General features: G+C 42.8%; 10 non-coding genes across 10 annotated transcripts; all 10 read right to left on the reverse strand.

Moving 5' to 3' along the window:
• Positions 1 to 11,444: 11,444 nt before the first annotated feature.
• On the reverse strand, positions 11,445 to 11,518 carry trnat-agu (transfer RNA threonine (anticodon AGU)). Its single transcript has one exon. It is a non-coding gene; the product is annotated as a tRNA-Thr (tRNA).
• A 1,371-nt stretch (positions 11,519 to 12,889) lies between these two features.
• On the reverse strand, positions 12,890 to 12,963 carry trnat-agu (transfer RNA threonine (anticodon AGU)). The gene has a single exon. It is a non-coding gene; the product is annotated as a tRNA-Thr (tRNA).
• Positions 12,964 to 13,965: 1,002 nt separating this feature from the next.
• Positions 13,966 to 14,039, reverse strand: trnat-ugu (transfer RNA threonine (anticodon UGU)). The gene has a single exon. It is a non-coding gene; the product is annotated as a tRNA-Thr (tRNA).
• Positions 14,040 to 15,048: 1,009 nt separating this feature from the next.
• On the reverse strand, positions 15,049 to 15,122 carry trnat-agu (transfer RNA threonine (anticodon AGU)). The gene has a single exon. It is a non-coding gene; the product is annotated as a tRNA-Thr (tRNA).
• A 1,002-nt stretch (positions 15,123 to 16,124) lies between these two features.
• trnat-ugu (transfer RNA threonine (anticodon UGU)) lies at positions 16,125 to 16,198 on the reverse strand. Its single transcript has one exon. It is a non-coding gene; the product is annotated as a tRNA-Thr (tRNA).
• Positions 16,199 to 17,200: 1,002 nt separating this feature from the next.
• Positions 17,201 to 17,274, reverse strand: trnat-ugu (transfer RNA threonine (anticodon UGU)). The gene has a single exon. It is a non-coding gene; the product is annotated as a tRNA-Thr (tRNA).
• A 2,092-nt stretch (positions 17,275 to 19,366) lies between these two features.
• Positions 19,367 to 19,440, reverse strand: trnat-agu (transfer RNA threonine (anticodon AGU)). Its single transcript has one exon. It is a non-coding gene; the product is annotated as a tRNA-Thr (tRNA).
• A 1,002-nt stretch (positions 19,441 to 20,442) lies between these two features.
• trnat-ugu (transfer RNA threonine (anticodon UGU)) lies at positions 20,443 to 20,516 on the reverse strand. The gene has a single exon. It is a non-coding gene; the product is annotated as a tRNA-Thr (tRNA).
• Positions 20,517 to 21,522: 1,006 nt separating this feature from the next.
• trnat-agu (transfer RNA threonine (anticodon AGU)) lies at positions 21,523 to 21,596 on the reverse strand. The gene has a single exon. It is a non-coding gene; the product is annotated as a tRNA-Thr (tRNA).
• A 2,084-nt stretch (positions 21,597 to 23,680) lies between these two features.
• trnat-agu (transfer RNA threonine (anticodon AGU)) lies at positions 23,681 to 23,754 on the reverse strand. Its single transcript has one exon. It is a non-coding gene; the product is annotated as a tRNA-Thr (tRNA).
• Positions 23,755 to 25,123: the final 1,369 nt, after the last annotated feature.

Raw genomic sequence — 25,123 nt, forward strand, 5'->3', positions numbered from 1 at the left:
CAAAGGGTTGGAGGCGGGCCTTGCTCTAGCCAGAGCGGGCCCCATTGGTGCATAGCAGAGTCTTGTTCTCTGAGCTCCCTGATCAGTAGAGGGGGTCAGTTTTATGGCTGGGTGTATGTGTTCTTGCGATGGAATGTCTTTGTTTCCTGGGGTCGGGAGACAACAAAGCTGAGGGGATAGTGTTAGGGGGGTAGTTTTATTGCTGGCTGTGTGAGCTAGTTCCTGTTTCAGCAAGGGTACGTAAGATGACTTGAGTCAGGCGGTTTAGCTTAGCGCTGTATAATATATGAGTCATGTGTATGAATACTTATATAACAAATCCCCCTCTTCACGTCTATTAGACGTGAAAACTATAGTGCAATGGTGGTGGTTGCATTCGTGGGTATACATAAGGTGGTGCCTCCAACCTTGTCTGGTGTGCATGGTGGGTCTGTAGGTGTAGTGCTACGTTTGGTGCGTGTGAGATTGAAGGGAGTGGTGCTAGGAATGTTATCAGGGATATGGGTTGGGGTGAGAAGGGTTGATTGCTTTAGTATGTGTTTGTTGTTCTATTAACCATGTGAGAGTGCCTAAGGACACCTCAAAGATCAGTAGGAATCTCACAAACAAAGGGCCAGATATCCCCAGCCTCACCCAGGGAGGGAGAAATGTCCCTCTAACTGGGCGAGGTTCCTTTTTCAGGGGAGGCGGAGTTTAATGCCGCAACACCTGAGGAAGGAGTGTCTTCATTTGGAATCGAATTTAGGCCGCTCAAATCAGCTCTGACTTTAGTCAGTGTTCTGGAAGGAGTTGGGGCTGGGGTGCAATGTGTAAGGTGGTGCCAAGGTGTGCCTGATTTACCTTTGACCTGGACTGAGTGTGAAGTAACCTCCTTCACTTCGTACGGTCCAGTCCACCTGGGTTCCAGCCACTTTCTCTTGTGGACTTTAACCCTCACCCAGTCACCAACCTTTACCTTCAGTGGTGGCGTGTCCCCAGGCAGCTCCCCCTCCTGGACCTTGTGAACCTGGGTAGAGAGTGCTGCAGAGAGAACCGTCAGTTTTTTCACATAATCAGACATTACAATTTGTTGTACATCAAGAGCGGGCATATGACCTCCCTCCCTTGGTGGACCAGGCATGACTCTTCCAGTCATTATCTCATGAGGAGAGAGATGGGTGCCTGCTCCTGGTGAGGCTCTCATGGCCATCAACGCCAGGGGCAGGGCTTCAACCCATGTCAACTTCGAACCTGCACACACTTTTGCTATCTTAGATTTCAGAGTCTGATTCACGCGTTCTACCAGACCTTGAGACTGGGGCCTGTACACAGATCCAAATCTGTGGGTTATGCCAAATCTTTCTTCCACCTGTCTCTGGTGTTTGTTATTGAAGTGGGACCCATTGTCGGATCTGATTTGTCGTGGGATACCATACCTGGGTATAAGTTCTGTTTGTAGCCATTTAATGACTGACTTGGCATCCTCCCTTGCTGTTGGTATTGCCTCTACCCATTTGGAGAACCTATCTACCATGACTAAGAGATAGCGTTTCCCTTTGGTTACATTATCAGCGCCCATATCGGTGTAATCTATGCTGATGTCCTGAAAACATGCATTAGGTACTGGGTATGAGCCCATTGGTGTTTGATATGGTTTCTTTGGGTTATGGCTGCCACAAATGTTACATTCGTCACAAAATAAGTCAGTCATATTTTTCATGTGAGGGTGCCACCAGATGTGCGAGACCTTTTGAAAGGTCCTCAATTTGCCTTCAAGTGTGGGGCCATGCGCACCTCGTATGAGTTCTGGACAAAGGTTTGCTGGGCTACCAGTCTGCCGTCGTGACATCTCCAGAGTTCATCTGGTCCTTTGGTCGCCCCTTTCTGTGCCCAGACTGAGTGTTCATAGGGTCCTGCTGAGTGTTGTAGCACCACTATGTCTTGCTGGGTAAGCTCTGTTTGTGATAGCTGTGGTTGTAGTACCATCTGTTTGGGAGCGTAACCTCCAGCCTTCTTGGCTGCTTTATCGGCTGCATCATTTCCCGCACTGATCCTGGTTTTCAATTGCTGGTGTCCTTTGCACTTCATGATGGCTACCTTTGCCGGTAGTGATACTTCTGCTATTAGTTTCTCCATCTGTGTCTTGTGTTTGATTGGGAGGTTTCCTGTTGTAGTGAAGTTCCTTCTTACCCACTGTGGTCCATCAGTGTGGACTGCTCCATGAGCATAAGCTGAGTCTGTGTAAATGTTCACAGTCTTTCCTTTTGCTCTGATGAGGGCCTGTGTCAATCCGATGATTTCAGCTAATTGGGCCGATGCTGGTTGAGGGATGATGGCTGATTCAAGGGTGACGTGTGAGCCATCTGGGAATTGCTGCACCACTGCATAGGCTGCTATGTTTCCTTCTTCCCCTTTGTAGCAGCAGCCATCAGTGTACAGCCAGTAGTCGGGATTAGTCAATGGTTCATTCTTCATTCAGCACAAGAGTGGGGCAGTCCTTCTTCTGCGTTGAGTGCATCTGCCATATTTTTCTCTGTGTTCACAAACGTGATATGTGACTGAGTGCATTTGTTCTGAATCTTAGTTTTTCTTTCAGCACTAAACGTGAATTCTTTACTCATCAGATACGCAGCGACGCCATGATGGGTGTGGATCTCCAATGGATGACACATCACGAGGTGAGCTGTTTTTTCAATAGCTTTTGCTACTGCAGCAACGTATCTGGAGCATGTTGTCTGTCCTACCTCAATGTGGTCAAGTTTGGAGGAGTGGTACATCAATACCCTTCTCTCCCCCTCTTGTTTCTGGAATAGGACGGACGAGGTGAATCCTTCCTTTTCAGAAACATCCAGATGGAACTTGTTCTTGTAGTCAGGTGCAGTCAGAGCTGCTGCTGCTGATAGATCAGTTTTCAGGAGTGCAAAAGCTGTTGAGGCTTCAGCCGTCCAGGCCAGGGGAGAATGGAGGTTCCTGGGTCCTGCATCCCGCACTATTTCTCTCAGTGGTTCAGTTCTGGCAGTGTAGTCAGGGATATGCGTCCGGCTGTAACCCGTCAAGCCCAGGAAAGACAACATCCCAGAGACAGTGATAGGCCTTGAGTGATGGAGAATGGAGTCTCTGTGGGACTTGGAGAGTCCCGCTCCATCCCCTGAGATTTCTCTCCCCAGGAAAAGTACTGTTCTCCGACAGGTCTGTACTTTGCTCAGTTTGACCTTGTAGCCCTTGGTGGCTAGGAAGTCTAGCAGAGTTTTCGTCATTTGTAGGCAGAGATCAGATGTCGGAGCTCCAAGTAGGAGGTCGTCCACGTATTGAATCAGAACCACTCCCTCTGGGATTTCCAGTTCAGACAGGTGAATCTTCAGGATGTGGTTGAAAATTCCAGGTGAGCATCTGTAGCCCTGTGGCAAAACCGAATAAGTAAGCTGGTGACCTTCATAGGTAAATGCAAAGAGTGGTTGAGATGCTTCATCCAAAGGAATGCTGAAAAAAGCATTAGCTAGGTCCACCACAGTGAAGTACTGATGCTTGGGTGAGAGATTGCTCAGTGTGATGTGCGGATCAGGGACAGGTAGGTTGATGGGTGCAGTAACATCATTTACTGCTCGGAAGTCTTGGACCATCCGGTATGTTTCTCCATCAGCCTTCAGAACGGGCAGGATGGGCGTGTTCCATGGTGAGACTGTGGGATATAGGACACCGGCTCCCAGGAGGCCATCTATGGTTGGCTTAATTCCCATCGTCTGTTCAGGTTTCAACCGATATTGTGTTCGGTAAACAGGCGTCTGATTTGGGTTCAGTAGGGTGATGATGACTGGGGCAACCTGGAGCTGACCCACATCGAAAGGGGATGTGGTCCAGATCTTATCATCTATAGTGGAGATTAGGGCTTTTGATGAGGGTTGATCAGTGTATGGTTTCCCATGGTGTCTTGGCAGGGGTATACGTTCTGGGAGACATTTTTCTTCGGTGTCTGGTTCAAGGAATCTCCACATATTTTCCGAGGTGGCTTTGTGTATGCCTGGAGTTGAAGTGGGCTACCAGGTTAGCTAGTATGCCCGCCTGATCATGGGACCTAGGCTTCGTGCTTCAAAACCATTTCCCACAGCCAGCGTGACATGAGGTGCTGATTCTTCACTCAGCATGTACCAAGTTTTCAGGTGTGGTTGAAGAATGACCGGTGCTGCCACCCCCTCTGGGCCACACACAATGGTACAACACCTGATAGTTGGGGTCAGGTGCATCATGTTCTCGTCCCAGTCTTCAGTGTAGGGGCAGTCATCAGTTTCTGTTACATTGAGTGTGCAATGGATATTAGCTTGGGGAGTCTTATATGGGTGCATAGTGTAAATTTGAGTTTTCAGTTGGTTGAACTTAAACTGGACGTGAGGGGTGGCAGGGCCTGTGGGTAGGCACTTTAGCCAGTACACTTCTTGGGTTTCAGACAGCGTGGGCGTCGGCAGGAGTGGCGTCATCAGATTCTTACTGGGCGATCAGGTGTTGAAGAGGGAGGGTTGGTGGATATTGCCACTCCACTTTCAGTAAGATATATGGTGCACCCCATTTTGCATAAGAGGTCTCGTCCTAGTAGGTTGATCGGGCATTTTGGACAGTACAGGAACTGGTGTTTCAACTGAGAGTTTTCCCAGGAGAATATTAAAGGGATAGTGCGGCTCTGAGCCTCAGGTGATCCCGTAACCCCTACCACCGATATGGAATCAGATGACAGCATTTGAGGGGACCTGATAGCAGAATAGGTGCATCCTGTATCTACCAGGAACTGATGAGGGACACCCTCAACTTCGCACATCATTGTTGGTTCAGTGTGCAATGGAAAGTGTTGCCTCCCTTCTCCTGCCGTGGGTGGTGGGGATCTTCATGGCCAGGGCATGGCGTTCCCTGCCATACCCTGGAACTGTGGTTGGTTGTAATCTTGCTGCTCCTGCTGCATGTGGCTAGATCCTGGGTGGTTGTATGCTGGCTGTTGCTGAGGTCCTGGGTGGTTGTAGTGAAAAGGGGGTGGTCCTCCTCTTCCTCTCCCTCTTGTTAGTGGTCCACCACGTCCTCTTCCTCTCCATTGCAGTTGCTGCGGGGAGAGTGGTTTCATGCAATCTCTGGCAAAGTGACCGGGAAATCCGCAGTTAAAACACTGGTAGTTTCTCCCTCTGGGTGGTCCAGTGTAGGGGCCCTGTTGAGCCCATTTTGGCTGTTGCTGTTGCAGGATATACTGCTGTGGGGGAGGGTATTGGGGTGGTTGGGCCCCCCTAGTGGCATTGTGTGAGGCTGCCTGCTGTTGGATCATCTGAGAGACCGTCTGTGCTACTATCTGAGTGATATCTGGCTGCTCCCCTTGGTCTTGAGTTTCTTCTGCAAGCATTTGTTTTTTAGGTTTCTCACCTTTCTGTGCCTCTTTTAGTTGAAGCTTCAAGAGTTGAACTTGGAGGGACTGGACCTGGCTCTCAGCTCCCCCTCTTTCCTTGTGGTGTTGGGATACATGGTGGTGCACATGCGTATTGAATTGGGTCAGAGGAAGTCAAATCAACCCCACTGTTCCTCTGAGTTTGGTTTTAACATCTCCAGGACACCCGTTCACCACCATTTCCTTCCACATGCTGAGTGTGGTATCAGTGTGATCGAATGGTTCTTCGTGGACCGATCTCCATGTGGTCTTATTCCTGTCCAGGTATGCTGCAGGTTGCTCACCTGGGTTGATTGTAAAGGAGGATAAGGTGGCATGGTTTCTTTCTGTAGGGTATGCTCTCCGTAAAACTTCCCATAATCTAGTACGGAAGTTGTCTATGGGGAGTGTTGGAGCCCGCCATTCAAGGCCAGCTGCTGTCATGAGGGCCTCCATGGTTCCGTGATCAGTGGCTCTTGCTAGTAGTGCTTTCATGTCTCCTAGGCAGAGTTGCAGGCCTGATGTAAGTGTCTGCAGTTGAAGTAGCCATGCTGAAGCTCCTCCATGTAGGCTAGGCATCTGTCCCATCAGTGTTGTTAAATCAGTCATTTTCCAGGGCTGGTACTCCAAAGTGTGTGCATCACCTGGTGTCGGTCGCAGGGGGTACTGTCCTGCCATCTCCTGCTCTTGCTCTCTTCTATCAGCGATTCTGGAGGACCGACGGAGTGTTTCGGACCCCATTGATTCAGTGACTTCGGTCACTGTTCCTCTCATTATGCCTTCCACACGATAGGCTCCCTGTCTGTTGTTATCTTGGTTAGCCATAAGCTCCCTGAGTTCCTTAGCTCGATCTATTGATGATTGCAGCAGCTCCTGCATCTTAGTCACGTTTGGAGCTCCCATCGGAGCTGGGGTGAGCACCATGTCAATTTCTTCTTCGTTTTCGATATCCATGTTCTGATGACAGTCCTCCCCATCCGTCTGATAGAAGTGGTTTGAATCTAATCTTGTTTGTAGGTGTCCTCTGGTTTCAGAGGTGAGAGAGTTCACAGAGGAGCATTGTGGTCTCCGTTCCTGGGGGAGACCTCCTGCGCCTGGAGTCCCGGTTTCGAGCTGTTCACATACAATATGGCCACCCGTTATCCCCAGTGTCATTTCCCCTTTTAACTCCCCTTGGTCTACTCTCAGAACTGGAGCCTGTATTGCGGGAGGTGCCCTGGGCAGGAATGGGTTGTTACCGTGGAATGGGTTGTGTGACGGGCTCCGGTGATTTTGTCCCTTTGAGTATGGCGGGGGCTGAACTGCCTCCTTTGTCAATTGTGGATATAGTGAGGGAGAAACGACCTCAGGGGGAGCCGTGGGCAAGTCCTCAGGCGGAGCTTTAACATCCCCCGTTGACGCAGAAGCCACGCACATCATATCTGGTTTGTTTTTGGGCTGCATCCTCCTACACACTTCTATAGCCCATGTTCCTACATTTAATTCTGCTTCTGCCCGCTTTCTGTCTCTAGTCCCTTCCTTTTTGAACCAATGAGCTTTGTTCCTCTCTGTCTCACTTGCCGTTGCTTTCCCTACGTCTTCCAGTAGCTTTTTCTGCATATCTTGGAGATTCCCCCCTGTAGGGGGTCCCCCGCTAAAGTAACCTGCTTGTGTCCATTTTAACCGTAATCCTTTCCACACTTTCTCCACTTTCTCATACTGTTCTTTACCTCCCGCTCCATGAATTATACTCTGATCTAAATATTCACTGAATCTGAGTTTGGGCGTGTTGGCTGCAGACATTTTTATCTAATTCGTCTGATAATGTGTATAATGCGTTTATCTAGGTTTTAGTCAGTCCTTTGTGTAGCCTATTTCTATCTTTGTATACTCAGCCCGTCTCTGTTCGATACCTGGGATGTACTGTAGTGCTAGCTCAGAGTTCTCTTGCCCCCACCCTCGCACAGAAAGATCTTATCAGTAATGTGGTTTCAGTTACATGTGTGCCTCTCCGGCATGTAATTCGAATCTGTTCAGCGATTTGTTTAGGTATTTTCTTAGAAATGATTGAGCAATCCCCTCTTGGGACAATATGTTTAGCAAATTCAAACGGTTCTATACCATTTGTCAGAATAATTCTAGTACGTTAGGAAATATAAAAATAGACAAATAATAAAATAAAAAATGTAAATGTTCAGTGAATCATTTAAATACTTTCTGTAAATAATTCAGTAACTTCCTTTATGAACTTACAGTGCCTTGCGAAAGTATTCGGCCCCCGTGAACTTTGCGACCTTTTGCCACATTTCAGGCTTCAAACATAAAGACATAAAACTGTATTTTTTTGTGAAGAATCAACAACAAGTGGGACACAATCATGAAGTGGAACGACATTTATTGGATATTTCAAACTTTTTTAACAAATCAAAAACTGAAAGATTGGGTGTGCAAAATTATTCAGCCCCCTTAAGTTAATACTTTGTAGCGCCACCTTTTGCTGCGATTACAGCTGTAAGTCACTTGGGGTATGTCTCGATCAGTTTTGCACATCGAGAGATTGATAATTTTTCCCATTCCTCCTTGCAAAACAGCTCGAGCTCAGTGAGGTTGGATGGAGAGCATTTGTGAACAGCAGTTTTCAGTTCTTTCCACAGATTCTCGATTGGATTCAGGTCTGGACTTTGACTTGGCCATTCTAACACCTGGATATGTTTATTTTTGAACCATTCCATTGTAGATTTTGCTTTATGTTTTGGATCATTGTCTTGTTGGAAGACAAATCTCCGTCCCAGTCTCAGGTCTTTTGCAGACTCCATCAGGTTTTCTTCCAGAATGGTCCTGTATTTGGCTCCATCCATCTTCCCATCCATTTTAACCATCTTCCCTGTCCCTGCTGAAGAAAAGCAGGCCCAAACCATGATGCTGCCACCACCATGTTTGACAGTGGGGATGGTGTGTACAGGGTGATGAGCTGTGTTGCTTTTACGCCAAACATAACGTTTTGCATTGTTGCCAAAAAGTTCAATTTTGGTTTCATCTGACCAGAGCACCTTCTTCCACATGTTTGATGTGTCTCCCAGGTGGCTTGTGGCAAACTTTAAACAACACTTTTTATGGATATCTTTAAGAAATGGCTTTCTTCTTGCCACTCTTCCATAAAGGCCAGATTTGTGCAATATACGACTGATTGTTGTCCTATGGACAGAGTCTCCCACCTCAGCTGTAGATCTCTGCAGTTCATCCAGAGTGATCATGGGCCTCTTGGCTGCATCTCTGATCAGTCTTCTCCTTGTATGAGCTGAAAGTTTAGAGGGACGGCCAGGTCTTGGTAGATTTGCAGTGGTCTGATACTCCTTCCATTTCAATATTATCGCTTGCACAGTGCTCCTTGGGATATTTAAAGCTTTGGAAATCTTTTTGTATCCAAATCCGGCTTTAAACTTCTTCACAACAGTATCTTGGACCTGCCTGGTGTGTTCCTTGTTCTTCATGATGCTCTCTACGCTTTTAACGGACCTCTGAGACTATTACAGTGCAGGTGCATTTATACGGAGACTTGATTACACACAGGTGGATTGTATTTATCATCATTAGTCATTTAGGTCAACATTGGATCATTCAGAGATCCTCACTGAACTTCTGGAGAGAGTTTGCTGCACTGAAAGTAAAGGGGCTGAATAATTTTGCACGCCCAATTTTTCAGTTTTTGATTTGTTAAAAAAGTTTGAAATATCCAATAAATGTCGTTCCACTTCATGATTGTATCCCACTTATTGTTGATTCTTCAAAATACAGTTTTATATCTTTATGTTTGAAGCCTGAAATGTGGCAAAAGGTCGCAAAGTTCAAGGGGGCCGAATACTTTCGCAAGGTACTGTATATCAGTAAATTAGAGCGATTCTATAGCAATCTCTTTAGGAAATATGGATATAAATATGGACCAAAGTCAGTGTGTGGCTTAGCGTCTGTCCAACAAAGTCTGTACTAAGCTCGGCGGCTTATTTAAATACTTTCTAGAAACAATTCAGTAAGTTCCTTTATGAACTTATATCAGTAAATTCCAGCGATTCTATAGCAATTGTCAGAATAATTTTAAACTTTGGGCAATATCAACAGCAATGAAAAAAGCGAAAATCAGTGTTCAAGGCCAGCGGCTGTCAATCAAGGTTGCACGGCGATTTGGCTACCAAAGTAGCTTTGTCTATCAGCACGTGTGCATAATAGCCCAAGGTACGTATCTCAAACGTTTCTCTCAATTTAATTTCCCCGGTCTCAAAATCATGGAACGTCAACTCTGGTTATATTATGTTATTGTTTTATGTGCAATGGTCACATCATTCCCGATCTCTGTCTAGTGGAACGCCAAACTTACATATCCTATATCTACTCGACTACACCTCTTACATAACCTGTTAAATAGTACACAGCTTTTTTAATAGGGCATTTTTCATGCAGATTCATTCGATCCAACCACACCTCAACAAGACCTATTCGTTATCAATAGGACATTTTACTTGCAGATTCGGTTCATCTATTATTCAACAATTCAACAATAACCACACCTCCACAAGACCTATTCGATAGTACAACGTATCAATAGGACATTTTACATGCAGATTCGGTTCATCTATCATTCAACAATTCAACAATAACCACACCTCCACAAGACCTATTCGATAGTACAACGTATCAATAGGACATTTTACATGCAGATTCGGTTCATCTATCATTCACACATTCTTATTAAAATAGCTGAGTATCGGCCAATTTAAAAAATATATATTTTTTATTTTTTTATACAAAACAAGATATCTTTAATCAATGCCTTAGGTTCTTATGTAAAAAAAAAATTGGCAACGATTCATACTCACGCCCAGTACTTTCTGATCAAAATGTGGTTTTGGCTATAATACAATATGCAGATTTCGATTTAACAGGCTTTGCTTACCTTCTTTAGTAGAGCGCTCTGATCAGATTTCCTGAGGCAAGATGAATGGCTGATTTTCTCCTAGTTCGGTCACTCTTCCGTCTGATTCGAACCGGATGATTTGTCTCGCCTCTCACACCAATTTATCATAGATCGAATTTAGGAAATGCCATCCTCTTGCTACCATGTTAATGATTGGTGTCTTATATATTGGAGAGTTGAGACCAAATCATCGACGCTGGACAGAGTGGATTTCAGTTGTAACAAAAGACAGTTTTAATGAGTCAAAGATATCTTGTCCCGCAGTTTTACGTGCATGGATCTAGTTCATATAACTCGGCAAGGAGTCAGGTGAAAAAGAGGCCTTATACAAAGGTTACATTCATTTTTATGCATAGAATAAAGTAGGTGGAGTCTTGTCGTTTTGGTCTTCTTACTGGTCACAAAGGGTTGGAGGCGGGCCTTGCTCTAGCCAGAGCGGGCCCCATTGGTGCATAGCAGAGTCTTGTTCTCTGAGCTCCCTGATCAGTAGAGGGGGTCAGTTTTATGGCTGGGTGTATGTGTTCTTGCGATGGAATGTCTTTGTTTCCTGGGGTCGGGAGACAACAAAGCTGAGGGGATAGTGTTAGGGGGGTAGTTTTATTGCTGGCTGTGAGAGCTAGTTCCTGTTTCAGCAAGGGTACGTAAGATGACTTGAGTCAGGCGGTTTAGCTTAGCGCTGTATAATATATGAGTCATGTGTATGAATACTTATATAACATAAGTCTTAACTCGTTCAAAAAACAACCCTTCTAAAATTACATTGCAGTGCCGTGACCCAGATTCGAACCAGGGTTGCTGCGACCACAACGCAGAGTACTAACCACTATACGATCACAGCTGGCTTCAAGAGCTGATTTTGTAAAGCCTACATAGGCTGTGAAAGTGATGTGCACAAGCTGGCTAAACTCTTTTCATTTTGGTCTCGATAATGAATCAACTGAAGAAACAGTGGAGCTTTACACAGTCGGTAGGTTTTTTCTCATTCGAAAAGTGCCCTTTTTCCGTGACATTGGAATATCTCAGTTGCATCCTCCTCACGTCATCTCTAATTCTCTAAACCCATTGGTGAGAAAACCTGAGTGCCCTCCCCTCTGACCTTCTCCAACAATGTGAACAATAAGAAGGTACTGCTGAGATTTGAACTCAGGATCTCCTGTTTACTAGTCAGGCACTTTAACCAACTAAGCCACAGCACCCATAAAACTCTAATATGTTGCAGATGTGAACACCCACACCTATTCAAATCAAACCAATCTCATTAATTTAACCCACATCTCTGTCTAGCAAAATCACATCACAAAAGAGATGTATTTTACTAATATTGGAAACGATACAGACACCTTCAATTGTCTAGCAACAGGGTTTCTTAAGCTACGTTTTGGGACGCAAAGTGGGCCTGAGCATGTCAGAGGCAGTGTTGCCAAATCCTCAGAAAGGAAAGTAGCTATTGGTGGTCCTAAAAGTAGCTAGAAGTCGCTAAATGACGTCATCACATAATTTTCATAATTGGCCAAGTGGATGTAATTGTGATTGACGCTGTAGGAGAGAGGAATAACGTCGCGGGCGAGACAAAAAGTGAGTAAAAAACACTCTAAGTATGTTTAGATCTAAAATGTAACTTTCTTCTGTCGATTCTTGTCATTTTTCTGAATATTCACTAAATATAGCGACAAAGTCGCTAAGTTGGCAACACTGGTGAGAGGTGGGTAGCGAGATATCAGTAATCAATTGTAATCACATACTATTTCTTCGTAATTATGGTCATTCGAGGACAGTACATTTTTCAGATATAAGTAAACATTTTGAGTCACAAGCTATTTCTTCTTCATTTCGGTCATCCGAGGACAGTACATTTTTCATTTGGGTCTCGAACTGAATAAACTCAAGATACTCTGACATGGATTCTTAAACTATGGTTTGGGACCCAAAGTGGGAATATCGCGAGATATGAGTAAACATTCAGAATCATACACGATTTCTTCATCATTTTGGTCGTTTCGGGGAAACTACATTTCTCAGTTGGATCTCGAGATTAAAAATGGTAAAAACCTAAGCAAAAGCAGATGATTCAGTTAATGTAAGTAATTAACCTACCATGAGATGGGGACTTTGTCAAATGGAAGAGTTATTGAGTTTCTTAGCTCACACAGGAGGTTTCAACTCATTCAAAATACAACCCTTTTGAAATGGCAATTCTTTGCCGTGACCCGGATTCAGACCGGGGTTCCTGCGGCCACAACGCAGAGTACTAAACACTATACGATCACAGCGAGCTACCAAAGATTGCTTGTAAAGCCTACTCATGCTCTGACAGAGACCTGTACAAGTTGGCTGAACTCTTCCTTTAGCGCTCTAAATGAATCAACTGAAGAACCAGCTGAACTTGAGACAGTTGGTACGTTGTAATTCTTTGAAAAAGTTCCCTTTTTCTGTGAAATTGGAAAATCTCAATTGCATCCTCCTCACATCTTTTCTCCTCTCATCACTCCAAATTCTCAAGACTCATTGGTTGAGAAAAGCAGAACATTCTCCACTTTCCACCAATGTGTTCAATGACATGTATGAAAAGGCTCTGCTGAGATTCGAACTCAGGATCTCCTGTTTACTAGACAGGCGCTTTAACCAACTAAGCCACAGCGCCTGTTGATGATAAGTTTGTTGCAGGTAAGAACACCGCCACACGTATTTATATCAAACATGTCTCATTCATTTAACCCATATCTCTGTCTTGCAAAATCACGTCACAAAACAGATGTTATTTACTAATATTGGAATCGATATGGACTCCTTCAATTGTCTAGCAACAGGGTTTGTTAAGCTATGTTTTGGGACCCAAAGTGGGCCTGAGTATGTGAGAGGTGGGCAGCGAGATATCAGTAAACATTTTGAGTCACAAGCTATTTCTTCTTCATTTCGGTCATCCGAGGACAGTACATTTTTCATTTGGGTCTCGAACTGAATAAACTCAAGATACTCTGACATGGATTCTTAAACTATGGTTTGGGACCCAAAGTGGGAATATCGCGAGATATGAGTAAACATTCAGAATCATACACGATTTCTTCATTATTTTGGTCATTTCGGGGAAACTACATTTCTCAGTTGGATCTCGAGATTAAAAATGGTAAAAACCTAAGAAAAAGCAGATGAATCAGTTAATGTAAGTAATTAACCTACCATGAGATGGGGACTTTGTCAAATGGAAGAGTTATTGAGTTTCTTAGCTCACACAGGAGGTTTCAACTCATTCAAAATACAACCCTTTTGAAATGGCAATTCTTTGCCGTGACCCGGATTCAGACCGGGGTTCCTGCGGCCACAACGCAGAGTACTGAACACTATACGATCACAGCGAACTACCAAAGATTGCTTGTAAAGCCTACTCATGCTCTGACAGAGACCTGTACAAGTTGGCTGAACTCTTCCTTTAGCGCTATAAATGAATCAACTGAAGAACCAGCTGAACTTGAGACAGTTGGTACGTTGTAATTCTTTGAAAAAGTTCCCTTTTTCTGTGAAATTGGAAAATCTCAATTGCATTCTCCTCACATCTTTTCTCCTCTCATCACTCCAAATTCTCAAGACTCATTGGTTGAGAAAAGCAGAACATTCTGCACCAATGTGTTCAATGACATGTATGAAAAGGCTCTGCTGAGATTCGAACTCAGGATCTCCTGTTTACAAGACAGGGGCTTTAACCAACTAAGACACAGCGCCTGTAGATGCCAAGTATGTTGCAGGTAAGAACACCGCCACACGTATTTATATCAAACATGTCTCATTCATTTAACCCATATCTCTGTCTTGCAAAATCACGTCACAAAACAGATGTTATTTACTAATATTGGAATCGATATGGACTCCTTCAATTGTCTAGCAACAGGGTTTGTTAAGCTATGTTTTGGGACCCAAAGTGGGCCTGAGTATGTGAGAGATGGGCAGCGAGATATCAGTAAACATTTTGAGTCACAAGCTTTTTCTTCTTCATTTCGGTCATCTGAGGACAGTACATTTTTCATTTGGGTCTCGAACTGAATAAACTCAAGATACTCTGACATGGATTCTTAAACTATGGTTTGGGTCCCAAAGTGGGAATATCGCGAGATATGAGTAAACATTCAGAATCATACACGATTTCTTCATCATTTTGGTCATTTCGGGGAAACTACATTTCTCAGTTGGATCTCGAGATTAAAAATGGTAAAAACCTAAGAAAAAGCAGATGAATCAGTTAATGTAAGTAATTAACCTACCATGAGATGGGGACTTTGTCAAATGGAAGAGTTATTGAGTTTCTTAGCTCACACAGGAGGTTTCAACTCATTCAAAATACAACCCTTTTGAAATGGCAATTCTTTGCCGTGACCCGGATTCAGACCGGGGTTCCTGCGGCCACAACGCAGAGTACTAAACACTATACGATCACAGCGAGCTACCAAAGATTGCTTGTAAAGCCTACTCATGCTCTGACAGAGACCTGTACAAGTTGACTGAACTCTTCCTTTAGCGCTCTAAATGAATCAACTGAAGAACCAGCTGAACTTGAGACAGTTGGTACGTTGTAATTCTTTGAAAAAGTTCCCCTTTTCTGTGAAATTGGAAAATCTCAATTGCATCCTCCTCACATCTTTTCTCCTCTCATCACTCCAAATTCTCAAGACTCATTGGTTGAGAAAAGCAGAACATTCTCCACTTTCCACCAATGTGTTCAATGACATGTATGAAAAGGCTCTGCTGAGATTCGAACTCAGGATCTCCTGTTTACTAGACAGGCGCTTTAACCAACTAAGCCACAGCGCCTGTAGATGCCAAGTATGTTGCAGGTAAGAACACCGCCACACGTATTTATATCAAACATGTCTCATTCATTTAACCCATATCTCTGTCTTGCAAAATCACGTCACAAAACAGATGTTATTTACTAATATTGGAATCGATATGGACTCCTTCAATTGTCTAGCAACAGGGTTTGTTAAGCTATGTTTTGGGACCCAAAGTGGGCCTGAGTATGTGAGAGGTGGGCAGCGAGATATCAGTAAACATTTTGAGTCACAAGCTATTTCTTCTTCATTTCGGTCATCCGAGGACAGTACATTTTTCATTTGGGTCTCGAACTGAATAAACTCAAGATACTCTGACATGGATTCTTAAACTATGGTTTGGGACCCAAAGTGGGAATATCGCGAGATATGAGTAAACATTCAGAATCATACACGATTTCTTCATTATTTTGGTCATTTCGGGGAAACTACATTTCTCAGTTGGATCTCGAGATTAAAAATGGTAAAAACCTAAGAAAAAGCAGATGAATCAGTTAATGTAAGTAATTAACCTGCCATGAGATGGGGACTTTGTCAAATGGAAGAGTTATTGAGTTTCTTAGCTCACACAGGAGGTTTCAACTCATTCAAAATACAACCCTTTTGAAATGGCAATTCTTTGCCGTGACCCGGATTCAGACCGGGGTTCCTGCGGCCACAACGCAGAGTACTGAACACTATACGATCACAGCGAACTACCAAAGATTGCTTGTAAAGCCTACTCATGCTCTGACAGAGACCTGTACAAGTTGGCTGAACTCTTCCTTTAGCGCTATAAATGAATCAACTGAGGAACCAGCTGAACTTGAGACAGTTGGTACGTTGTAATTCTTTGAAAAAGTTCCCTTTTTCTGTGAAATTGGAAAATCTCAATTGCATTCTCCTCACATCTTTTCTCCTCTCATCACTCCAAATTCTCAAGACTCATTGGTTGAGAAAAGCAGAACATTCTGCACCAATGTGTTCAATGACATGTATGAAAAGGCTCTGCTGAGATTCGAACTCAGGATCTCCTGTTTACAAGACAGGGGCTTTAACCAACTAAGCCACAGCGCCTGTAGATGCCAAGTATGTTGCAGGTAAGAACACCGCCACACGTATTTATATCAAACATGTCTCATTCATTTAACCCATATCTCTGTCTTGCAAAATCACGTCACAAAACAGATGTTATTTACTAATATTGGAATCGATATGGACTCCTTCAATTGTCTAGCAACAGGGTTTGTTAAGCTATGTTTTGGGACCCAAAGTGGGCCTGAGTATGTGAGAGGTGGGCAGCGAGATATCAGTAAACATTTTGAGTCACAAGCTATTTCTTCTTCATTTCGGTCATCCGAGGACAGTACATTTTTCATTTGGGTCTCGAACTGAATAAACTCAAGATACTCTGACATGGATTCTTAAACTATGGTTTGGGACCCAAAGTGGGAATATCGCGAGATATGAGTAAACATTCAGAATCATACACGATTTCTTCATTATTTTGGTCATTTCGGGGAAACTACATTTCTCAGTTGGATCTCGAGATTAAAAATGGTAAAAACCTAAGAAAAAGCAGATGAATCAGTTAATGTAAGTAATTAACCTGCCATGAGATGGGGACTTTGTCAAATGGAAGAGTTATTGAGTTTCTTAGCTCACACAGGAGGTTTCAACTCATTCAAAATACAACCCTTTTGAAATGGCAATTCTTTGCCGTGACCCGGATTCAGACCGGGGTTCCTGCGGCCACAACGCAGAGTACTGAACACTATACGATCACAGCGAACTACCAAAGATTGCTTGTAAAGCCTACTCATGCTCTGACAGAGACCTGTACAAGTTGGCTGAACTCTTCCTTTAGCGCTATAAATGAATCAACTGAGGAACCAGCTGAACTTGAGACAGTTGGTACGTTGTAATTCTTTGAAAAAGTTCCCTTTTTCTGTGAAATTGGAAAATCTCAATTGCATTCTCCTCACATCTTTTCTCCTCTCATCACTCCAAATTCTCAAGACTCATTGGTTGAGAAAAGCAGAACATTCTGCACCAATGTGTTCAATGACATGTATGAAAAGGCTCTGCTGAGATTCGAACTCAGGATCTCCTGTTTACAAGACAGGGGCTTTAACCAACTAAGCCACAGCGCCTGTAGATGCCAAGTATGTTGCAGGTAAGAACACCGCCACACGTATTTATATCAAACATGTCTCATTCATTTAACCCATATCTCTGTCTTGCAAAATCACGTCACAAAACAGATGTTATTTACTAATATTGGAATCGATATGGACTCCTTCAATTGTCTAGCAACAGGGTTTGTTAAGCTATGTTTTGGGACCCAAAGTGGGCCTGAGTATGTGAGAGATGGGCAGCGAGATATCAGTAAACATTTTGAGTCACAAGCTTTTTCTTCTTCATTTCGGTCATCTGAGGACAGTACATTTTTCATTTGGGTCTCGAACTGAATAAACTCAAGATACTCTGACATGGATTCTTAAACTATGGTTTGGGTCCCAAAGTGGGAATATCGCGAGATATGAGTAAACATTCAGAATCATACACGATTTCTTCATCATTTTGGTCGTTTCGGGGAAACTACATTTCTCAGTTGGATCTCGAGATTAAAAATGGTAAAAACCTAAGAAAAAGCAGATGAATCAGTTAATGTAAGTAATTAACCTACCATGAGATGGGGACTTTGTCAAATGGAAGAGTTATTGAGTTTCTTTGCTCACACAGGAGGTTTCAACTCATTCAAAATACAACCCTTTTGAAATGGCAATTCTTTGCCGTGACCCGGATTCAGACCGGGGTTCCTGCGGCCACAACGCAGAGTACTAAACACTATACGATCACAGCGAGCTACCAAAGATTGCTTGTAAAGCCTACTCATGCTCTGACAGAGACCTGTACAAGTTGGCTGAACTCTTCCTTTAGCGCTCTAAATGAATCAACTGAAGAACCAGCTGAACTTGAGACAGTTGGTACGTTGTAATTCTTTGAAAAAGTTCCCTTTTTCTGTGAAATTGGAAAATCTCAATTGCATTCTCCTCACATCTTTTCTCCTCTCATCACTCCAAATTCTCAAGACTCATTGGTTGAGAAAAGCAGAACATTCTCCACTTTCCACCAATGTGTTCAATGACATGTATGAAAAGGCTCTGCTGAGATTCAAACTCAGGATCTCTTGTTTACTAGACAGGCGCTTTAACCAACTAAGCCACAGCGCCTGTAGATGCCAAGTATGTTGCAGGTAAGAACACCGCCACACGTATTTATATCAAACATGTCTCATTCATTTAACCCATATCTCTGTCTTGCAAAATCACGTCACAAAACAGATGTTATTTACTAATATTGGAATCGATATGGACTCCTTCAATTGTCTAGCAACAGGGTTTGTTAAGCTATGTTTTGGGACCCAAAGTGGGCCTGAGTATGTGAGAGGTGGGCAGCGAGATATCAGTAAACATTTTGAGTCACAAGCTATTTCTTCTTCATTTCGGTCATCCGAGGACAGTACATTTTTCATTTGGGTCTCGAACTGAATAAACTCAAGATACTCTGACATGGATTCTTAAACTATGGTTTGGGTCCCAAAGTGGGAATATCGCGAGATATGAGTAAACATTCAGAATCATACACGATTTCTTCATCATTTTGGTCGTTTCGGGGAAACTACATTTCTCAGTTGGATCTCGAGATTAAAAATGGTAAAAACCTAAGAAAAAGCAGATGAATCAGTTAATGTAAGTAATTAACCTACCATGAGATGGGGACTTTGTCAAATGGAAGAGTTATTGAGTTTCTTAGCTCACACAGGAGGTTTCAACTCATTCAAAATACAACCCTTTTGAAATGGCAATTCTTTGCCGTGACCCGGATTCAGACCGGGGTTCCTGCGGCCACAACGCAGAGTACTAAACACTATACGATCACAGCGAGCTACCAAAGATTGCTTGTAAAGCCTACTCATGCTCTGACAGAGACCTGTACAAGTTGACTGAACTCTTCCTTTAGCGCTCTAAATGAATCAACTGAAGAACCAGCTGAACTTGAGACAGTTGGTACGTTGTAATTCTTTGAAAAAGTTCCCTTTTTCTGTGAAATTGGAAAATCTCAATTGCATCCTCCTCACATCTTTTCTCCTCTCATCACTCCAAATTCTCAAGACTCATTGGTTGAGAAAAGCAGAACATTCTCCACTTTCCACCAATGTGTTCAATGACATGTATGAAAAGGCTCTGCTGAGATTCGAACTCAGGATCTCCTGTTTACTAGACAGGCGCTTTAACCAACTAAGCCACAGTGCCTGTAGATGCCAAGTATGTTGCAGGTAAGAACACCGCCACACGTATTTATATCAAACATGTCTCATTCATTTAACCCATATCTCTGTCTTGCAAAATCACGTCACAAAACAGATGTTATTTACTAATATTGGAATCGATATGGACTCCTTCAATTGTCTAGCAACAGGGTTTGTTAAGCTATGTTTTGGGACCCAAAGTGGGCCTGAGTATGTGAGAGGTGGGCAGCGAGATATCAGTAAACATTTTGAGTCACAAGCTATTTCTTCTTCATTTCGGTCATCCGAGGACAGTACATTTTTCATTTGGGTCTCGAACTGAATAAACTCAAGATACTCTGACATGGATTCTTAAACTATGGTTTGGGACCCAAAGTGGGAATATCGCGAGATATGAGTAAACATTCAGAATCATACACGATTTCTTCATTATTTTGGTCATTTCGGGGAAACTACATTTCTCAGTTGGATCTCGAGATTAAAAATGGTAAAAACCTAAGAAAAAGCAGATGAATCAGTTAATGTAAGTAATTAACCTGCCATGAGATGGGGACTTTGTCAAATGGAAGAGTTATTGAGTTTCTTAGCTCACACAGGAGGTTTCAACTCATTCAAAATACAACCCTTTTGAAATGGCAATTCTTTGCCGTGACCCGGATTCAGACCGGGGTTCCTGCGGCCACAACGCAGAGTACTGAACACTATACGATCACAGCGAACTACCAAAGATTGCTTGTAAAGCCTACTCATGCTCTGACAGAGACCTGTACAAGTTGGCTGAACTCTTCCTTTAGCGCTATAAATGAATCAACTGAGGAACCAGCTGAACTTGAGACAGTTGGTACGTTGTAATTCTTTGAAAAAGTTCCCTTTTTCTGTGAAATTGGAAAATCTCAATTGCATTCTCCTCACATCTTTTCTCCTCTCATCACTCCAAATTCTCAAGACTCATTGGTTGAGAAAAGCAGAACATTCTGCACCAATGTGTTCAATGACATGTATGAAAAGGCTCTGCTGAGATTCGAACTCAGGATCTCCTGTTTACAAGACAGGGGCTTTAACCAACTAAGCCACAGCGCCTGTAGATGCCAAGTATGTTGCAGGTAAGAACACCGCCACACGTATTTATATCAAACATGTCTCATTCATTTAACCCATATCTCTGTCTTGCAAAATCACGTCACAAAACAGATGTTATTTACTAATATTGGAATCGATATGGACTCCTTCAATTGTCTAGCAACAGGGTTTGTTAAGCTATGTTTGGGACCCAAAGTGGGCCTGAGTATGTGAGAGATGGGCAGCGAGATATCAGTAAACATTTGAGTCACAAGCTTTTTCTTCTTCATTTCGGTCATCTGAGGACAGTACATTTTTCATTTGGGTCTCGAACTGAATAAACTCAAGATACTCTGACATGGATTCTTAAACTATGGTTTGGGTCCCAAAGTGGGAATATCGCGAGATATGAGTAAACATTCAGAATCATACACGATTTCTTCATCATTTTGGTCGTTTCGGGGAACTACATTTCTCAGTTGGATCTCGAGATTAAAAATGGTAAAAACCTAAGAAAAAGCAGATGAATCAGTTAATGTAAGTAATTAACCTACCATGAGATGGGGACTTTGTCAAATGGAAGAGTTATTGAGTTTCTTAGCTCACACAGGAGGTTTCAACTCATTCAAAATACAACCCTTTTGAAATGGCAATTCTTTGCCGTGACCCGGATTCAGACCGGGGTTCCTGCGGCCACAACGCAGAGTACTAAACACTATACGATCACAGCGAGCTACCAAAGATTGCTTGTAAAGCCTACTCATGCTCTGACAGAGACCTGTACAAGTTGACTGAACTCTTCCTTTAGCGCTCTAAATGAATCAACTGAAGAACCAGCTGAACTTGAGACAGTTGGTACGTTGTAATTCTTTGAAAAAGTTCCCCTTTTCTGTGAAATTGGAAAATCTCAATTGCATCCTCCTCACATCTTTTCTCCTCTCATCACTCCAAATTCTCAAGACTCATTGGTTGAGAAAAGCAGAACATTCTCCACTTTCCACCAATGTGATCAATGACATGTATGAAAAGGCTCTGCTGAGATTCGAACTCAGGATCTCCTGTTTACTAGACAGGCGCTTTAACCAACTAAGCCACAGCGCCTGTAGATGCCAGGTATGTTGCAGGTAAGAACACCGCCACACGTATTTATATCAAACATGTCTCATTCATTTAACCCATATCTCTGTCTTGCAAAATCACATCACAAAACAGATGTTATTTACTAATATTGGAATCGATATGGACTCCTTCAATTGTCTAGCAACAGGGTTTGTTAAGCTATGTTTTGGGACCCAAAGTGGGCCTGAGTATGTGAGAGGTGGGCAGCGAGATATCAGTAAACATTTTGAGTCACAAGCTATTTCTTCTTCATTTCGGTCATCCGAGGACAGTACATTTTTCATTTGGGTCTCGAACTGAATAAACTCAAGATACTCTGACATGGATTCTTAAACTATGGTTTGGGTCCCAAAGTGGGAATATCGCGAGATATGAGTAAACATTCAGAATCATACACGATTTCTTCATCATTTTGGTCGTTTCGGGGAAACTACATTTCTCAGTTGGATCTCGAGATTAAAAATGGTAAAAACCTAAGAAAAAGCAGATGAATCAGTTAATGTAAGTAATTAACCTACCATGAGATGGGGACTTTGTCAAATGGAAGAGTTATTGAGTTTCTTAGCTCACACAGGAGGTTTCAACTCATTCAAAATACAACCCTTTTGAAATGGCAATTCTTTGCCGTGACCCGGATTCAGACCGGGGTTCCTGCGGCCACAACGCAGAGTACTAAACACTATACAATCACAGCGAGCTACCAAAGATTGCTTGTAAAGCCTACTCATGCTCTGACAGAGACCTGTACAAGTTGACTGAACTCTTCCTTTAGCGCTCTAAATGAATCAACTGAAGAACCAGCTGAACTTGAGACAGTTGATACGTTGTAATTCTTTGAAAAAGTTCCCTTTTTCTGTGAAATTGGAAAATCTCAATTGCATCCTCCTCACATCTTTTCTCCTCTCATCACTCCAAATTCTCAAGACTCATTGGTTGAGAAAAGCAGAACATTCTCCACTTTCCACCAATGTGATCAATGACATGTATGAAAAGGCTCTGCTGAGATTCGAACTCAGGATCTCCTGTTTACTAGGACAGGCGCTTTAACCAAACTAAGCCACAGCGCCTGTAGATGCCAGTATGTTGCAGGTAAGAACACCGCCACACGTATTTATATCAACATGTCTCATTCATTTAACCCATATCTCTGTCTTGCAAAATCACGTCACAAACAGATGTTATTACTAATATTGGAATCGATATGGACTCCTTCAATTGTCTAGCAACAGGGTTTGTTAAGCTATTTTTGGGACCCAAAGTGGCCTGAGTATGTGAGAGGTGGGCAGCGAGATATCAGTAAACATTTTGAGTCACAAGCTATTTCTTCTTCATTTCGGTCATCCGAGGACAGTACATTTTCATTTGGGTCTCGAACTGAATAAACTCAAGATACTCTGACATGGATTCTTAAACTATGGTTTGGGTCCAAAGTGGGAATATCGCGAGATATGAGTAAACATTCAGAATCATACACGATTTCTTCATCATTTTGGTCGTTCGGGAAACTACATTTCTCAGTTGGATCTCGAGATTAAAAATGGTAAAAACCTAAGAAAAAGCAGATGAATCAGTTAATGTAAGTAATTAACCTACCATGAGATGGGGACTTTGTCAAATGGAAGAGTTATTGAGTTTCTTAGCTCACACAGGAGGTTTCAACTCATTCAAAATACAACCCTTTTGAAATGGCAATTCTTTGCCGTGACCCGGATTCAGACCGGGGTTCTGCGGCCACAACGCAGAGTACTAAACACTATACAATCACAAGCGAGCTACCAAAGATTGCTTGTAAAGCCTACTCATGCTCTGACAGAGACCTGTACAAGTTGACTGAACTCTTCCTTTAGCGCTCTAAATGAATCAACTGAAGAACCAGCTGAACTTGAGACAGTTGGTACGTTGTAATTCTTTGAAAAAGTTCCCTTTTTCTGTGAAATTGGAAAATCTCAATTGCATCCTCCTCACATCTTTTCTCCTCTCATCACTCCAATTCTCAAGACTCATTGGTTGAGAAAAGCAGAACATTCCTCCACTTTCCACCAATGTGTTCAATGACATGTATGAAAAGGCTCTGCTGAGATTCGAACTCAGGATCTCCTGTTTACTAGACAGGCGCTTTAACCAACTAAGCCACAGCGCCCTGTAGATGCCAGTATGTTGCAGGTAAGAACACCGCCACACGTATTTATATCAAACATGTCTCATTCATTTAACCCATATCTCTGTCTTGCAAAATCACGTCACAAACAGATGTTATTTACTAATATTGGAATCGATATGGACTCCTTCAATTGTCTAGCAACAGGGTTTGTTAAGCTATGTTTTGGGACCCAAAGTGGGCCTGAGTATGTGAGAGGTGGGCAGCGAGATATCAGTAAACATTTTGAGTCACAAGCTATTTCTTCTTCATTTCGGTCATCCGAGGACAGTACATTTTTCATTTGGGTCTCGAACTGAATAACTCAAGATACTCTGACATGGATTCTTAAACTATGGTTTGGGACCCAAAGTGGGAATATCGCGAGATATGAGTAAACATTCAGAATCATACACGATTTCTTCATCATTTTGGTCGTTTCGGGGAACTACATTTCTCAGTTGGATCTCGAGATTAAAAATGGTAAAAACCTAAGAAAAAGCAGATTAATCAGTTAATGTAAGTAATTAACCTACCATGAGATGGGGACTATTGTCCAATGGAAGAGTTATTGAGTTCTTAGCTCACACAGGAGGTTTCAACTCATTCAAAATACAACCCTTTTGAAATGGCAATTCTTTGCCGTGACCCGGATTCAGACCGGGGTTCCTGCGGCCACAACGCAGAGTACTAAACACTATACGATCACAGCGAGCTACCAAAGATTGCTTGTAAAAGCTACTCATGCTCTGACAGAGACCTGTACAAGTTGGCTGAACTCTTCCTTTAGCGCTATAAATGAATCAACTGAAGAACCAGCTGAACTTGAGACAGTTGGTACGTTGTAATTCTTTGAAAAAGTTCCCTTTTTCTGTGAAATTGGAAAATCTCAATTGCATTCTCCTCACATCTTTCTCCTCTCATCACTCCAATTCTCAAGACTCATTGGTTGAGAAAAGCAGAACATTCTCCACTTTCCACCAATGTGTTCAATGACATGTATGAAAAGGCTCTGCTGAGATTCGAACTCAGGATCTCCTGTTTACTAGACAGGCCGCTTTAAACCAACTAAGCCACAGCGCCTGTAGATGCCAAGTATGTTGCAGGTAAGAACACCGCCACACGTATTTATATCAAACATGTCTCATTCATTTAAACCCATATCTCTGTCTTGCAAAATCACGTCACAAAACAGATGTTATTTACTAATATTGGAATCGATATGGACTCCTTCAATTGTCTAGCAACAGGGTTTGTTAAGCTATGTTTTTGGGACCCAAAGTGGGCCTGAGTATGTGAGAGGTGGGCAGGCGAGATATCAGTAAACATTTTGAGTCCCAAGCTATTTCTTTCTTCATTTCGGTCATCCGAG

The sequence above is a fragment of the Oncorhynchus kisutch genome, unplaced genomic scaffold, assembly GCF_002021735.2.
Source record: "Oncorhynchus kisutch isolate 150728-3 unplaced genomic scaffold, Okis_V2 scaffold4029, whole genome shotgun sequence".
NCBI classification, from domain to species: domain Eukaryota; kingdom Metazoa; phylum Chordata; class Actinopteri; order Salmoniformes; family Salmonidae; genus Oncorhynchus; species Oncorhynchus kisutch.